Here is a 17,251-nt window from a genome sequence, read left to right as displayed (position 1 = left end):
GTGCTAAGAAGGATGCATGACTTTTGATTAGTTGAAGTCTTCATTCAAGAGGTACAACTGGGATGTTTTTCTTCCCGTATTCAACATTTGAGCTATGGCTTTTGTACTACACACTTCAATAATGGTGACATAACTTGGATATTGATCAGACATTCTGTTCCAGATGCACGGTTTAACTTGCCTGAACCAATCTGCACTAGAGGGACATTGGTCTACACTTCATCATTGAGCAGAGAGATTATTTGCATGATTCTAGTTAGCCGACTTCAGAACTTCGTTAACGCCATTCCTTGACTGCCTAGATGCATATTCGAGTGTTATGTTAAAAGATAGAGGTAGCAATTTATGTATGCGTGTTAAGGAATGAAAAATAGTAGTAATATCTTGTAATGTTGGGTAGTCATCAATATTTTAATTTCAATACAAATTTTAATATTTTTTTAAGACACTTGATACTGCTAACATAAAAAACGGGACACGGACACAGCTAATGTAAAGGGCACTATATTTTTTAGCGACAAGTTACTTTCAACTGAGCATGTGATTGCAGTCAAACAAAAACTAAGCATATGATTTCATGGTGTGTAAATAAAATAATATAAAATAATAAGAGATACTTTGTATTTATCATTGATGGTTATAAAACAAAGGTGTGTAAATTTAATTGGAAAGAAAGAACCCTTTGCGGAGCCATGTGAGGCATCATGAGGTGGGGGGACACAACGGCTACATGCCTGATTAACTATTGTTATTTTTCATATTAATATATTATCTGTCACACTCCATTTTCTTATTCCATTCTTTCTCATTACCAAACTTATAGCAACTTTTTCAATTGTGTTTTCATATTTTTGTTGATTTGAAGAATGGCTGAGAAAATTCCATATGGTGTTGCTACTACCCTCATTAACAGGTTACTTAATATTCAATCTTTTATATATCATATCATACACGGTTGTTTATTATTACTAGAACTAGAAGACAAGTATCAAAATGTAAACAGTTAGTTGGTATGCTGAAAATTTCTTTTGTCAGGTTGGCTTCTGCTGCCATACGTGAATTTGGACGGATTAATGGTGTCATGGATGAATTGGAAAGGCTTAAGAACACAGTTGAATCTATTAGAGCTGTGTTGCTTGATGCTGAGGAGAAACAAGAGCAAAGTCATGCCGTCCAAAACTGGGTAAGAAGGCTTAAAGATGTGCTTATTCCTGCAGATGACTTGCTAGATGAATTTCTTATTCAAGATATGATACAAAAAAGGGATGAACCTCATCATCAAAACAAAGTAAAAAAGGTACTTAATCCATTCTCTCCAAACAAATTTGCTTTCCGCCATAAAATGGCTAATGAGATTGAGAAAACACAAAAAATTTTGATGATGTGGTGAGAGATATGTATGTGTTGATTCTAAACTCCAATGTTGTGGTTGTTGAGAAACCTAACAATGAATGGAGGGAAACCAGTTCTTATGTGTTAGAATCAAATATCATTGGAAGAGATGATGACAAAGAGAAGATTGTAAACTTGTTGAGACAATCCCATGGAGATCAGAATGTTTCTTTGGTGGCTATTGTTGGGATGGGTGGTTTGGGAAAGACAACTCTTGCTCAGTTGGTATATGGTGACGACGAAGTTCAAAATTTGTTTGATAAGAGTATGTGGGTATGTGTCTCTGATAACTTTGATGTCAAAACTATTGTGAAGAACATGTTGGAGTCACTAACCAAGAAAAAAATTGATGATACATTATCATTGGACACCTTGCAAAATATGCTTGGTGGAAATTTATCCGGTAAGAGATACTTGTTAGTCCTAGATGACATTTGGAACGATAGTTTTGAAAAGTGGGATAAATTGTGGACTTGCTTGATGTGTGGTGCTCAAGGAAGTAAGGTTATAGTGACTACTCGTAGTAGAACTGTGGCTCAAACCATGGGTGTATGTGTCCCCTATGCTTTGAATGGGTTGATTCTAGAAGACTCTTGGAGTTTATTAAAGAATATTGCATTTAGGGATGATACCACTGGAGTGAATCGAACTCTCGAATCAACCGGCAAGAAGATAGCAGAAAAGTGCAGAGGCGTTCCATTAGCAATTAGATCATTGGGAGGCATATTAAAGAATAAAAGAGAAGAAAATGAATGGGGTCATGTCTTGTGAGGTGACTTTTGGAAATTGTGCGAGGAAAAAGATAACATCATGCCGGTCCTAAAATTGAGTTACCGAAACTTGTCACCTCAACAAAAACAGTGTTTTTCTCATTGCTCTTTATATCCTAAGGATTGGGAATTTAAGAAGGGTGAGTTGATTCAAATGTGGATGGCACATGGTTATCTTGAATGTTCAGTCGAAGGGCAATACATGGAAGATGTTGGTAACCAATTTGTTAATATTTTCTTGATGAAATCATTCTTCCAAGATGTAAAATTGAATGAAGATGGTTATATAAACTGTTTTAAAATGCACGATTTAATGCACGATCTTGCAACACAAGTTGCTGGAAATGATTGTTGTTACTTGGACAATAAGGCAAAAAAAATTATAGGAAGACCAGTGCATGTATCAGTGGAATCAGATGCAGTTTGTTTGTTGGAATCATTGGATGCTAGTAAGCTGCGAACTTTGATTATGTTTACTTCCAATGGCCAAAAGATATGCCATGAAGATGATTTGACAATTATTTCAACATTTAAATACTTACGTGTCTTGAAACTGAAGTATTTATTTTTGAGCAAGCTTTTTGGTTACATTGGAAAATTGAAGCATTTAAGATATCTTCACTTGTTAGAGTGTGGGGGACTAGAAAGTGGTTCCAAATCTATAGGCAATAATCTATTTTGTTTACAAACAATAAAAGTTTCATTGGGAATTGGTGCTGAAGTTGTACTTTCTACAAAAGTTATCTCAAAATTAATCAATTTGAGACATCTTGAGATTAATACTCAGACCTTCAAAGATGAGCAACCAGTTAGATTTGGTAAATTGAGTATACATCATCACAAAGGTGTGACTTTTTCCAAATGGATTTCTCCACTCACAAATATTGTTGAAATATCTCTTAGTTATTGCAAAGCTTTCCGATACCTCCCACCGGTGGAACGTCTTCCTTTCCTTAAGTCACTTAAGTTACGCTGCATTAATTATTTGGAGTACATATATTACGAAGAGCCTATTCTTCATGAATCATTCTTCCCATCTTTGGAGAGCCTACACATTTATAAATGTGATAAGCTGAGGGGATGGAGAAGGATGGGAGATGATTTAAATGATATTAACTCTTCACATCATCTCTTGTTGCCTCAGTTTCCTTGTCTATCTAAATTGGCAGTTAGAGAGTGTCGGATGCTGATTTGCATGCCTACTTTTCCAAACATTAAGAGCTTGTCATTGAATTACTACAGTGTAGAGATATTGCAAGCAACACTATGTAGTGCAGCTTCACAATACTCGATTGGTTGCACTCCTCTTTCCATGCTCAAATTCTTGCGCATTAATGAAACCATTGTGGATATGAAAAACGTCCCACAAGATTGGTTGAAAAATTGTACTTCTCTTGAGAATCTTGAGTTTGACGATCTTTCAAGTCAATATTTTCAAGTAATTGAAATATGGTTTAAAGATGACCTCATCCGTTTTTCTTCTCTCCAAAAAATCACCTTTCAATTTTGTATGGATCTAAAGGCATTGCCAGATTGGATATGCAACATCTTATCACTTCAGCACATCAAGATAGACAATTGCACAGATCTGGTATTGCTGCCCAAAGGAATGCATCGTCTTACCAACTTACGCACCTTAGAAATCATTGTATGTCCACTCTTAGGTGAAGCATGCCGGACAGAAACAAGTGCAGCTTGGACTAAAATTGCTCAAATCCCAAACATAATCATAAAAAGTGATTAAGATTAGAAAGGTACACACATTTCTTCTTAAAACAACTACTAGTATTTTTGGTCTCTATTGTTTAGTTTTGTCGATTTTTGAAAGTAAATAGATTCCATTATTTAAACCTTTTGAAACAGTTTTTAATTATTTTTTTGGCTCTAATTTATACTTGCAATTTATTTTCTTCACTTACTTATTTGCAGTTTCAAGTTTAAGGTAAATTTTTTTAAATTGTTATTTTAGCATGAAAAAACTGATTATTTGAATGCTTAATTACAGGTGAAACTGGAAGGGGGAAAAGCTTTTCTTTTGACCATATTCCAGAAGAATTATATTGAGCTAGCTAGCTTGCTCAATATAAGAAATGGAAGCATGGAGAAGATGCGTGAAAAGGCTGTTGATGTTTTTCTTAATTATCATTGATGAATATTTTCCTTGTCTTTAATTGTAATGTTATTGTGCTTGAACATAAGAGGCTGATTGATTGATCTGTTCTACAACTTTTCCATGAATGATCTACTTGTGTTGTGTTCTAATTGGTGGATAGTTGGAATCGGATCGGTAATGTATAATAAATTCGTATTTTGGATCCAAATTTTCAAAGACAGTGGATTTGGAAAATTGTTCCTGGTGAATCGACATGAGTTTTGGATTTGTTATCTTTCCTTAAAAAGCTATTTCTTGCAATTTTAACCTTGATACAAACTCATATAGTGACTAGCTAAAATGATTTTTGTCTGATTTATATACCTAACTAAAGTCAGATGGGGAGGCCCATAGGGTACATCTGTGGCGGAGAAGTTAACGGAAGCAGTGACGACATTGCATGTGTGGCTGTGCTCGTCAATGGTGGCTTTGGTGGTATCACCGTCACAGCATCACCACATGCATTCCATTCTATCATGAGAAAGGTGTCTAAGCCTAAGATGTCACAAATATTTTTGGTGGCACTACATTCTTATCTGGACCCTTAGCAACAAACTCCTTAGCCAAACCAATCCTCTTCAAATCCTTCTTTGCCTGTATCACACATCTATTAGTCTCAAATATCAAATTGCAATTTTGTTCATTACACAATTTTGATACTTAGTTTAGAGTGACTTCAAACTGAGGCAAATACATTAGATATCTTTATTTCTCCACAGCTCCACTTATGCATGCAGCTATTACATTACCATTAGGAAAATTCACTACTATAGGAATATGAATAATTTCATTTTGTTTAATGTAAGCAAAAACAGATGTAGTTGGCAACATAGGAATTACCTCTCTTAGTCATGTTTTCTGAACCTGTCTTCTTAAGCAGCATCATCAGGTTCTGATATTGATCCTTGGTCAAGGTCATGCTTCTATTATCACTAAGCTTGCAAAGGCTAATATTGAAACATTCTTCCCATCTTTAGAAAGACTCTTTTTATGCGAAAACAATAAGTTGAAGGGATGGTGGAGGATGAACGATGTTGTCAATGAAGATGACCATAACTGTTCACAGTCACACAATCTCTCCTTGCCTCCATTTCCTCCACGACTTTCTTTTTTAACAATTGACGAATGTCCAATGTTGAACCGTGTGCCTATTTTCCAAACCTTGACAAGAGACTACAATTCCGTAGTTCCAATATGGAGACATTGGAAGCAACAATAAACTCAAAATGTTTGATTGAATTCCCTCCTCTTTCCAAGCTAAAATACTTGCAGCTAGAGAACGTTGATCTGGATATGAAAAAATTCCCAGAAAATTGGGTGCAAAATCTAACTTCTCTGGAGCTTCTTGAAGTTGTCAATTTTTCTGATCAAAAAATTCAGGATATTGGAACTTGGTTTTTGGAAGACTTCAACTATCTTCCTTCCCTCCAAAAGATTGGATTTTGAACCTCTCCTCACTTCAGCACATCACCATTTATTACTGTGAAATTATAGCTTACCTGCCCGAAGGAATGTCTCGTCTTGCCAAATTACAGACCCTAGAAATAGTTAATTGTCCCCTCTTAATGGAAGAATGTGAGACAATAACAAGTGCAACATGGTCCAAAATTGCTCACATCCCAAACATAATCTTAAAGGTACCCACATTTCTCAAAATCTCTGCTAATTTAATTTTATTTGGTTTCTTTTCTTCTTCTTCTCTTTTTGAATGAATTTTCTTTTGGTTTCTGTTGTTTCATTTTTTAGATTAACAAAAGTAAATGGAGTACATTATTTGTAAATGGCTTTGTTAGAAATGTACCAATGTGATGAATCTGATAGATTGATTTTCTTTCTAACCTCAGAAATGCAATTATTTTCATATCACTCTTTGACTCTGTTCTTACTCTAAATGTTTTGAGCCTTTATTGTTGTTCACCATTTTTTAGTTAATTATGTGTCTGCAGGTGCACTGATGCAATTGTTGAAGGCTAGGACATAAATCGACATAAATCGTTATAAAAAAGCGACATAAATCGATCGTAATCGCGGAGAAAAGAAGAAGGCTAGGACATAATTGGGGTGCTACAAGATGTTGCATTGTTGTCTTTATGTGGGATTACTTTAAGTTCCACTAGCTAATTTTCGGGCAAATCTTCCATAACATCTTTGTGTAACATTGTCTCCTAAACCACTCAAGATTTCATAAACTTGTTGCTTATTAGGATCACATGATTCAAGAGATGAAATCGCTGTTTGGGGTTTATTCCAAATTCGATTTTATTTTGGGATTGACCCAGATTTTAGGTTTGGATAAAGATGAGATTTTTGCATCTGGGTCGTTGAGATTTGCATCTTGAAGAGAATTGTAAGGTTGGCAAGAGAAGAAAGTTTTGAATTTATTGGATGTATGATTGAAGTTGGGAAGTTTGGGTGTGATGAAAGAATTGATGAAAGAACAGAGAGGGTAAGGTTGAGCCATTTTCCCTCTCTCACTCACTCTATGTTGCTATAGAGCAACACTCAATTCAAAAGCTTAATTAGTAAAATGGTCCCTTAAAGATATTTTTGGTTTCATATTGGTCCCTTAAAGAAAAAAATGTCTGAATAGGTCCCTTAAAGAAAAAAAAGTCCGAATAGGTCCCTTAAAGACATATTCGTTAATCAGTTTAGTCCTATTCGAACATTTTTTTAGGGACCAAACTGATTAACGGATATGTCTTTAAGGGACTTATTCAGACATTTTTTTCATTAAGGGACCTATTCGGACCTTTTTGACCAATCTGAAACAAAAAATGTCTTTAAGGGACCATTTTACTAATTAAGCCGAATTGAAATGGAATTATTGATTTTTTTTAAAAAAAAAAAATTTAAAAGATTCATAATTTTTAAAGATTTTGTAAAATTTTTTTTTAAAGAAAATGACCTGACATATGACATGTTAAAAAATCCAGGTGTTAGTCCACGTGTGTTTTCCGTTTGCTAGTGTCACCGTCATTCAAAAAGTTGACGGAATGGACCAACTTATTAAACGGAAGAAAAGATAAGGGACCAATTTGAAATTTTAAAAGATAAACATAAAATAAAGATAAAGAACCAAAGATATAATTAAGCCTAAATATTTCTAATAAAATTTATAGTTTTTGATTAAAAATAAATATGGACCATTATTTGTCCCTGAAACATAAAAAATTGAATAAATAAGTTTATAAGAAATAATTAACACAATAAACATAAGCACAAATAAACATAAACACAAAACCATAAATTCTAAAAAAAATGGAAAATATAAAGTTTTTTTTTTTGGATACGAAGATTTTTTTTAATTTTTTAGAAGATTTTTTTTTTATTCCTTGTTTTCAAATCTTTTTTTGAGAAGAGTTTCTATAATTCTTTTTTTTTAAATCCTTTTTTTAAAAGATTTTTTTTTTAATAAGCTGTCTCTATATTATATATATATATATATAATAAAGATTTTTTTTTAATAAGCTGTCTATATATATATATATATACAAAAAAAACCTCTCCCAACTCTTCACATAACCAAATCGCCGCTGCGCACACCGTCCGCCGTCTCCCTTGGCTTTCCCCAGTTTTGTTGAAATTTGAAATGGAGAACGATTTTGAAGGTGAATTCTACTGTCGAAAGCGAAGCGAGAAACGACATCAAACCACAGAGGATGTTCTCTATGGAGTTTTTGCGGATTCTGAAGACGATGATGATGATGAGTATTCCCGTAGAAAGCGAAGAAAATACCGTGATTTTTCGAAGAAACAGGACCTCACTAAACCGTTGATTTTTGTTGCTGCTCTAAATTTGATGCCTAATCAAGATAATTTTGATGATAATTTGAAAGAAAAAGATGAGAATTTTGGTTCTAATGAATCTGATGTGAATGATAATGGTGATGATGATTTTTTGCCTACTGAGTTTGGGAAGAAGATTAAGGAGGGAGCAATGAGGAGGGAGAAGGAGAGATTGGAGGAGAAGAAGAAGGCGCAGAAGCAGAATGCTGGTCTAGGTCAGGGGGTATCTTTGGATTTTGGGGCTTTTGAGAATCATACAAAAAGAATTGGAAGTAAGCTTCTGGCGAAGATGGGTTATAAATTTGGTGGTGGTCTTGGGACGAATCAGCAGGGTATATTGAATCCTATTGAGGCTATGAAACCTGATATTTTGAATGGATCTAATGAATCGAAGAAGACTACAACGCCGTTGCCTACTTTGCAGACGGAAAAGAAGAATGCACCGGTAGGAGATGTGCAGCCTACAGTTGGAAGTTCGTGGTTAAAGCAGTGGAAGAAGAAGAAAAAAGTAGAGTATGTAACTGCTGAAGATTTGTTGGCTAGCAAGCAAGAAGAAGATTCAGAGGTTGTTCAGAAAATTTATGATATGCGGGGCCCAGAGGTACGAGTGTATACAAATTTCTCTGATTTGAATGCTGAGGAGAAAGCAAAGGAAGAGGATGTCCCAATGCCTGAGCTTCAGCATAACGTAGCACTAATAGTTTGGTTTGCTGAGGCTGACATCCAAAAGATAGATAGTGATTTGAGGAAAGAGAGGGATATAGCACTTAGCTTGAAAAAAGAAAAAGAGAACTTGGAAGTTGAGGCATCATTTCAAAAGAATCAGTTGGATAATTATGAGAAAATATTGAATGTGCTGGACCAAGTTGGAGAAGAGAACACCATAGGAACATCAACACTGGACTCCCTTGCTCAATGCTCTAGAGACATGCACAAAAGATATCCTGAGGACTATAAGTTGTGTAACTTGTCATGCATTGCTTGTTCATATGCTCTACCTTTGTTTATCAGAGTGTTCCAAGGATGGGATCCTCTTCGAAATCCTTCTCATGGTTTGGAGTTGGTATCACAGTGGAAGGAATTGCTTCAAGGTGATGATTGTTTTGATATTTGGGACACGTCGTCACCTTATACTCACTTGGTTTCAGAGGTTGTATTACCAGCTGTTAGAATATCTGGTATCAATACTTGGCATGCACGGGATCCTGAGCCGATGCTAAGGTTTTTGGAGTCATAGGAAAAATTACTTCCTTCTTCAGTTCTTGCTACTATATTAGACACCATAGTCATGGCAAAACTATCAAGTGCAGTTGGTACTTGGGAACCACATCAAGAGACCATTCCTATCCACACATGGGTGCATCCATGGCTACCTATGCTAGGGCACAAATTGGAGGGTATCTACCAGACGATTCGTTTCAAATTGAGTACTGTTCTTGATGCGTGGCATCCAAGTGATGGTTCTGCATATGCCATATTGTCCCCTTGGAAGACTGTATTTGATTCTGATAGTTGGCAACAACTTATGCACCGTTTTATTGTACCAAAGCTGAAGGCTGTATTTGTATCCGATGACTTTCAAGTGAACCCAGCAAGTCAGAAACTTGATCAGTTTTATTGGGTAATGAACTGGGCTTCAGTTATCCCGGTTCATCTGATGGTTGACACGATGGATATCTTCTTTACCAAGTGGCTTACAGTTTTGTATCGTTGGTTGTGCTCAAATCCTAACTTTGATGAAGTTTTGAAATGGTTTTTGGGCTGGAAAGAACTTATTCCAAAAGAACTTTTGGCAAATGAACTTATTTGATACAAGCTCAATTGCGGTCTTGTTATGATGAACCAGGCTGCTGAAGGCATGGAAGTTGTCCAACCTGGTTTGAAGGAGAAGATAAGCTATTATATCAGGGTAAGTGAGCAGAGGAAATTTGAGACTCATCAGAAAGCAGCAGCCTATATCAGTGCAGATGGTGCGAATGAAATGAGCGTGAAAGAAATCATTGAAGCCTATGCTCGGGATCATGGTTTACTGTTCAAACTTAAACCTGGTAGAATGCATAATGGCCATCAAATATATGGGTTTGGCAATGTCAGCATAATAATTGATTCTCTAAATCAAAAGGTCTATGCCCAAAATGAGGACAGATGGTCTTTAGAAACTCTTGGGCGATTGCTAGAGTTACATAATAGATCTCTTAGTAAAAAACCCTGAATTCTGTGTTGGTTATGTGAAGTAACATCTCAATTCTCAGGTACTCTATTTCTTTAGAGTTTTTGTTGGATATTCGAATTGGCTTAATTTTGCTAAAACAAATATACTAACAAGATGTTGGAAAACATGTTACAACATCATATTTATTCATGGAAATCTCGCGCATTTATGAGAGCATCTGCTATTTATGGAAATCCACTTAAAGAGCACGCTCAATGGAGATTTGATCTGATCAGGAGCTTTAAGGATAAGACAAACTTAATGGAATAGCTGGATGACTTATCCTATCATATAAAGTCCTTTAAACACTTTTGGAAAGTCTTGATATATCCTTAATGAAGATTGAAAAAGTATCAGATCATCCTTTATGATTCTCAAGGAGCGTCTGAGCATTTGTGAAGAAAGAGGAGCGTGCCTAATCATTATATATATGAAGACCAAGCTCAAGACTAGGTATCTCATTGAAAAATTATTAGTTCACATATTGAGTCTTTGTTGAGTCTTTTATTATTTGATTGTAATTCTTGCTTGTGGATTCTATAACACGAGTTAAGAAGTAAGTTTATTAGTTTAAGGTTGCTCCTAAGCTTTGAAGTACGGAGTTTACCGTGTGTGATTCACTTGAAGCTTTTAAGCAAGAGTGAAGTGTTGTCTTGACAAGTTGTCACCACATCTTTCCCAACATTGTATAATCAACACAGGTTGTGTTGTGTGAGTGGAAGTGAGATGGGATCTCATGTCTAGGAGTTCCTAGGCAGAAGTTGCATGAGTAGTGTCGAGGTTATAAGGCGTAAACCAGGGGTTTGCTGGAGGTCTTAGTGTAAGGCGTAAATCCTAGGGTTTGCTGGAGGTCTTAGTAACTAGAGCTATTAGTGGATTTCCTTCCTGGATTGGTATCCCCCAGAGTAGGCAGTTGGCTGAACTGGGTTAACAATTACTTGTGTCTTTTATTTATTTCTCTGTCAGTTTTTATATGTTATATAAGATGTGCCAACAATAGAAAACAACATTGTTCACAAAGTAGTTGTTGGGACATCTTAGGCAACATCATTCTAGTGATACCAGAATTTCAATTGGCATCAGAGCGGGCACCCTGTTCTGTTATTTTGGGTGAGCTCCAGGGAGAGTACTTTCTGGTACAATGGATAAAGAAGGAGGGTCAGTGTCTAAACCCCCCTTACTGACAGGTCCTGAGAACTATGATTATTGGAAATCTAAAATGGAGGCTTTCATAAAATCAATTGACAGCAGGACATGGAAGGCTGTGTTACGTGGATGGGAACCACCAATGGTTCTTGACAAAGATGGCAATAAAACTAATGTCAAGAAGCCACATGATGAATGGACAAAAGATGAGGATGATCTAGCACTTGGCAACTCCAAAGCCTTGTATGCAATCTTCAATGGTGTGGATGCTAATATGTTTAGGCTTGTAAAGAGATGTGTTACTGCTAAGCTTGCGTGGGAAATTCTGAGAAAAGCTCATGAAGGAACATCAAAAGTTAAGCTGTCTAAGCTCCAGATGCTCAAAACCAACTTTGAGAATCTCAGAATGAAGGAGGAAGAAACCATTCATGACTTTCAAATGAATGTGCTTGATTTTGCAAACTCATTTGATGCGCTTGGAAAACCTATCTCAGATGAGGAGTTAGTTGGAAAAATACTCAGATCTCTGCCTAAAAGATTTGATATGAAGGTAACAGCCATTGAGGAGGCTCACGATCTCTCCAGCCTGAACTTAGATGAACTCATAGGATCACTTCAGACCTATGAAATTGGCTTGAACAGGAGGAATGAAAAGAAAGATAAGAATCTAGCCTTTGCCTCAAAAAGCACTGCTGATGACTTACAAGTTGAATCTGAAAGTGAAGAAAGCTTAGCTGAGTCCATGGCTATGCTTGGGAGACAATTCAACAAGTTGATGAAGAAAGTAGATCAAAGGGCCAAGCCAAATGGTCGATTCAACAACAACAAACAGTCCAGCTTTCAGAAGAAGACAAATGAAGATGAAAGAGGAGTTAGGTGCCATGAATGTGAAGGTTTTGGCTATATCAGACCTGAATGTCCAACCTTTCTAAAAAGGCAAAAGAAGAGTCTTGTGGCTTCATGGTCTGATACAGATTCAGAGGAGGAAGAATCTGCCAAATTTGTTAATGCTCTAACAGGGGTATGTGTATCTAACTCAGAATCATGTGATGAGGAGGTAACTTATGAGGAACTAGCTGCAACTTACAAAGATCTTCATAATAGAAGCATAGAAGTTTGCAAAGCATTGGAGAAACAAAAGAAGATCAATGGCAAACTACAAGCTGAAAGAAATGACTTACTCATGAACATTAATAATCTCAACATTAAGGTTGAAGATCAGAGTAGTCAAATTCGACAGTTGGAAATGGAGAAGTCTAACCTCCTGTGTAAAGTTGCTGAACAAGGTGAAGAAGTGACCAAGTTAAATGCTGACTTGGATCAAATCACAAAAGTGGCTAAAATGATGACCAAAGGTACTGATGCCTTTGAGGAAATGTTACAGAGACAAAACTATGGGAAACCTAAGCCCATTGGTTTTGAACATGAAAGAGTAAAGCAGCAGATGAAGTTCAACAATGCTACTGTACATACTCCAATCAGCAGTACGTTTGTGTCAGGAGGATTGTCGCGACATCTGATGGGACATCCTATGCCCAGGTTCTATAACTGGACATGCCATCATTGTGGTAGGAAAGGACACATTAGGCCCTTCTGCTATAGGCTGCACGGATATCCAAGGAGAGTTCATCAAGAAAGCTATACACCTGCTTTTCCTAATATTACAACCAGAATGGAATGGAGAGAAAAGAAGAAGATCACGGGTCTAATAGCTCATACATCCTTGAGAGCTTCTTCAAGAGAAACTTGGTACTTTGATAGTGGCTGTTCTAGACACATGACAGGTGTTGAACACTATCTTGAAGATTTGAAGTCATATGCTTCCAGCTTTGTGACCTTTGGAGATGGGGCCAAAGGAGAGATCAAGGGAGTTGGTAAACTTGCAAACCATGGCTTACCAAAGCTAGATAATGTGCTGCTTGTAAAAGGGCTTAAAGCAAATCTTATCAGCATAAGTCAACTTTGTGATCAAGGCATGAAAGTCAACTTCACAAAAGCTGAATGCCTAGTTACAAATGAGCAAGGAGAACTGTTGATGAAAGGAGTAAGGTCTAGAGACAACTGTTATCTCTGGATTCCTAAAGAAGAAGATGTATCCACATGTCTTATTAACAAAGAAGATGAGGTAAAATTGTGGCATCAAAAACTTGGCCACCTGCATCTCAAAGGCATGAAAAAGGCAATAGCTAAAGAGGCAATCAGAGGACTTCCAAAGCTCAAAATAGAGGAAGGGAGTATATGTGGAGAATGTCAGATAGGGAAACAGACAAAGATGTCGCATCCAAAGTTGCAACATCTTACCACAACAAGGGTACTAGAACTGTTGCACATAGACCTGATGGGGCCAATGCAAGTGGAGAGTCTTGGAGGAAAAAGGTACGCGTTCGTAATAGTAGATGACTTTTCAAGGTTCACATGGATTGAATTTCTGAAAGACAAGTCTGAAAGTTTTGATGCATTCAAAGAACTTTGTCTTCAACTCCAAAGAGAAAAGAACTCTGCTATTGTTAGAATACGAAGTGATCATGGTAAAGAATTTGAGAATGCAAGCTTCCTTGAATTCTGCATCTCTGAAGGAATCAAGCATGAATTCTCAGCTCCAATCACACCACAACAAAATGGTGTTGTTGAAAGGAAGAACAGGACAATACAAGAGTCAGCCAGAGTAATGTTGCATGCAAAACATCTTCCATATCATTCTGGGCTGAGGCTATGCATACTGCCTGTTATATTCACAACCGTGTCACACTCAGAACTGGAACCTCTACAACACTATATGAACTGTGGAAAGGCAGAAAACCAACTGTCAAACACTTTCATGTGTTTGGAAGTAAGTGTTACATCCTAGCTGATAGAGAGCACAGAAGAAAAATGGATCCTAAAAGTGAAGAAGGATTATTTCTTGGGTATTCAACAAACAGCAGGGCTTATAGAGTTTACAACCAGAGAACCAAAGTAATAGTAGAGTCTATCAACGTTGTGATAGATGATATGACATCTGCTAAAACATTTGACACTGAAGATGATGTTGCAACAACTTTGCCAACATCCGAAGAAGAAGTAGCAGAAAAAGAATCAGATTCAGATGATGAATCAACAATTCCTACACCTGGTCCTGTTAGTAAAGCTCCTTCAATTAGAATACAGAAGAACCATCCCAAGGACCTCATCATTGGGAATCCTAACCAGGGAATTGCTACAAGAAGGACAAATGAAGTAGTTACTAATTCATGCTTTGTTTCAAAAATTGAGCCAAAGAATGTAAAAGAGGCTCTTACTGATGAGTTTTGGATAGAAGCTATGCAAGATGAACTAACTCAGTTTAGAAGAAGTGATGTGTGGGATCTTGTCCCTAGACCCAATGGTGTTAATGTCATAGGCACAAAATGGGTGTTCAAGAACAAGTCAGATGAAAATGGTGTTGTAACAAGAAACAAGGCAAGATTAGTGGCTCAAGGGTACACTCAGGTTGAAGGACTTGATTTTGATGAAACATTTGCGCCTGTAGCAAGACTAGAATCTATTAGGCTACTCCTCGGTATAGCATGCATCTTCAAATTTAAGCTGTACCAAATGGATGTCAAGAGTGCCTTTCTAAATGGGTACTTGCATGAAGAGGTTTATGTGGAGCAGCCAAAAGGTTTTGTAGATCCTGCCAATCCTGATCATGTGTACAAGCTGAAGAAGGCGCTTTATGGATTGAAACAAGCTCCAAGGGCTTGGTATGAGAGGCTGACAAATTTCCTTGTTAGTCAAGGATACAGAAAAGGAGGCCATGACAAAACCTTGTTTGTCAAAGAACAAGAAGAGAAGTTGATGATTGCCCAAATTTATGTTGATGACATAGTATTTGGTGGAATGTCTGATAAGATGGTGCAACATTTTGTACAACAGATGCAATCAGAGTTTGAAATGAGTTTGGTGGGTGAGCTAACATACTTCCTTGGTCTGCAAGTCAAACAAATGGAAGACACCATATTTGTCTCTCAAAGCAAGTATGCGAAAAATATGATCAAAAAGTTTGGAATGGACACTGCAGCACACAAGAGAACACCAGCTGCTACTCATCTAAAGCTAACCAAAGATGAAAATGGCATTGATGTTGATCAAAGCCTATACAGGAGCATGATTGGTAGTCTATTGTATCTTACAGCTAGTAGACCAGACATCACCTTTGCTGTAGGTGTTTGTGCAAGATATCAAGCCAAGCCAAAGATGAGCCATCTTGTACAAGTCAAAAGGATTCTGAAGTATATAAAGGGCACCAGTGATTATGGGATTCTGTACTCCCAGACAAAGAATTCAACTTTGGTAGGGTATTGTGATGCAGATTGGGCAGGAAGTGCTGATGATAGAAAGAGCACTTCAGGAGGTTGCTTCTTTTTGGGTGATAATTTAATCTCATGGTTCAGCAAGAAGCAGAATTGTGTGTCTCTGTCTACTGCAGAGGCTGAATACATAGCTGCAGGAAGCAGTTGTTCCCAGCTGATGTGGATGAAACAGATGCTTAAAGAATATAATGTCGACCAAGATGTCATGACATTATATTGTGACAACTTGAGTGCAATCAATATATCAAAGAATCCAGTTCAACACTCAAGAACCAAACACATAGACATCAGGCATCATTTCATCAGAGACCTTGTTGAAGAAAATTGTGTGGAACTCAAGCACATTGGTACAAGTGAACAGCTAGCTGACATTTTTACAAAGGCGCTTGATGCTAATCAGTTTGAATTTTTAAGGGGCAAATTAGGAATTTGCCTGCATGAAGAAGCATAGCAGTTACAGCAGTTGAGGCGTGCAAAAGGAAACCGTTTTCTCTCCCATCAATTAATGCACGCTAATTTAGGGAAATCATTACAAACTTCCCTTAAATATGTCATCACACGCATTCAATTACTTTTCTCCCAAAATCTAGCTTTTGTCCGTAAACCCTATTCTCACACTTCTCTCATCAAACTCCATCTGTTCATCTTCTCCAACTTCAAAAACCTTCATCCAAACATGTCTGAATCATCACAAACTACTAAGTCCGGCCGTTCTACTCGATCAAAAGCAAAAATCGAACCATCGAAGATCATCAAAGACGCCGTCCCTGTTACAATTGTTCGTGCTTCCAAATCCAAGACTCAATCAAGTGTTGCTGAGAAGAAGGTAAAAGGAAAATCAGTTGAAAAGATGAAAGCTCCAAAAGTAAGTGACGATACTTCCCCTTCTATTGATAAATCTGGTAAAGGAAGTTCTAAGAAGAAGAGAAGGGATTATAAGTCTAGAATTCCTCTTTCTATGTCTGATCTGGTTTTTGAATCTAATGTTAAAACATCTGAGCAAACAACTGAAGAAGAATCTCAGAACCCTAAATCTGTGTCTGAAGTTGTTGAAACACTTATTTCAATTGCTGGTAACCCTAATCAAGATAATTTGGGATCTGATGCTGAGAAGAGAGATCTGAATAATATGCCTGTTGATACTGAGATGGAAGACACTCCTACAGAGGTTGAGCCTAATATTGCTGAGAAATCACCAACAATTGCTGAGATGGTGGCTGAAAAATCAACCCCTGTTGTTACTGAAGAAGTTGTTATGAAGGATGTTGAAACATCCTTGAATGAGAATAAAGAAGTTGATACTGCAACTGCTGAGGAAGAACCTGTGAAGGAAACTGTTGCTGAAAAGGATGTTGAGACAACTGTCACAACATCTGAGTCCACAGATGAAGAAACTGGAACTGCTGATGAGGGTACTTCTGATGATGAAGGGGACACTCAGTCTGAAGAGAGCAACCAGTCC

General features: G+C 37.0%; 2 pseudogenes; both read left to right on the top strand.

The window, feature by feature from the left end:
• Positions 1 to 483: 483 nt before the first annotated feature.
• On the top strand, positions 484 to 3,906 carry LOC123887123 (annotated as a pseudogene).
• Positions 3,907 to 7,903: 3,997 nt separating this feature from the next.
• Positions 7,904 to 10,345, top strand: LOC123886933 (annotated as a pseudogene).
• The last annotated feature ends 6,906 nt before the right edge of the window (positions 10,346 to 17,251 follow it).

This window comes from Trifolium pratense, linkage group LG5, assembly GCF_020283565.1.
Source record: "Trifolium pratense cultivar HEN17-A07 linkage group LG5, ARS_RC_1.1, whole genome shotgun sequence".
In the NCBI taxonomy this organism is placed as follows: Eukaryota; Viridiplantae; Streptophyta; class Magnoliopsida; order Fabales; family Fabaceae; genus Trifolium; species Trifolium pratense.
Note: the sequence above shows the minus strand (reverse complement) of the source record. Positions and strands in the feature narration are given on the sequence as shown.